Genomic DNA, 998 nt, shown 5'->3' on the forward strand with positions numbered 1-998 from the left:
AAGGTGGGACTGACTTGTGCAGGTGCAGCACCGAAGCTTCCCCTTGCTAGGCCTGCTCCTGGCAAAGGTGGTGCGGTGGGAGGAACCCCACCTCCCCTTGAATGGACTGTACCTGGGCTTTGCCTTATGCAGAGCTGGCCTCCACTCTCCTTCTTGCAGGTCCTTGTATAGCTGATGGTCTTAGATTTTCTCCAGGGAACAGGGAACTTACACAGCCACACAGGGCTTGCTCATGTTCCCCTGCCGCAAAACGGACACGTACACCCGCACAGCAAGTTTGGGGTTGGGGCCCCTGGGCATGGGCTCTTCCCTAGCCAGGGCCTATCTGTGGCTAGCTTCTCCGCAAGGAAGAGAAGCACCCTTCACCTCTTCTTCCCAAGCAGCCGCATCCTTAGGAACACAGCCAAGGAGATGGAGACTTTGTGGCAAGCGAGTTTGAGCAGCCCTCCAAGGAGATATTGCCACCACCTGGTGCCTAGGTCTACCTGGGCCTTGCCTGCCAAATCAAATGTGATTTCCACAGGGCTTTTTTTCCGGTTGACAGCTCTCTTTCATTTCCATTCTTTGGGAAAGATGAGGGGCCCAACACTGAAGCTGCGCACAAGGCCCCCACAAGAGCCACACCCGCTGTGGTTTTGCTCACTTTGAATGCATATGAGTGCGGGTCAACTCTTGCTGGGCCAAAATTGTGGTCCATATCCGGTAGCAGGGATGGCAATCTGCACACCCTCTCCTGGAAGGGGCACTGGCACTTCCAATTCCCCATAGATTCATAGATGCTAGGGGCGGAAGGGACCTCAATAGATCATCGAGTCCGACCCCCTGCATAGGCAGGAAAGAATGCTGGGTTCAGATGACTCCAGCTAGATGCCTATCTAACCTCCTCTTGAAGACCCCCAGGGTAGGGGAGACGACCACCTCCCTTGGGAGCCCGTTCCAGACCTTCGCCACTCGAACTGTGAAGAAGTTCTTCCTAATGTCCAGTCTAAATCTGCTCT

Source organism: Alligator sinensis, unplaced genomic scaffold (assembly GCF_000455745.1).
Source record: "Alligator sinensis unplaced genomic scaffold, ASM45574v1 scaffold1378_1, whole genome shotgun sequence".
Taxonomy (NCBI): domain Eukaryota; kingdom Metazoa; phylum Chordata; order Crocodylia; family Alligatoridae; genus Alligator; species Alligator sinensis.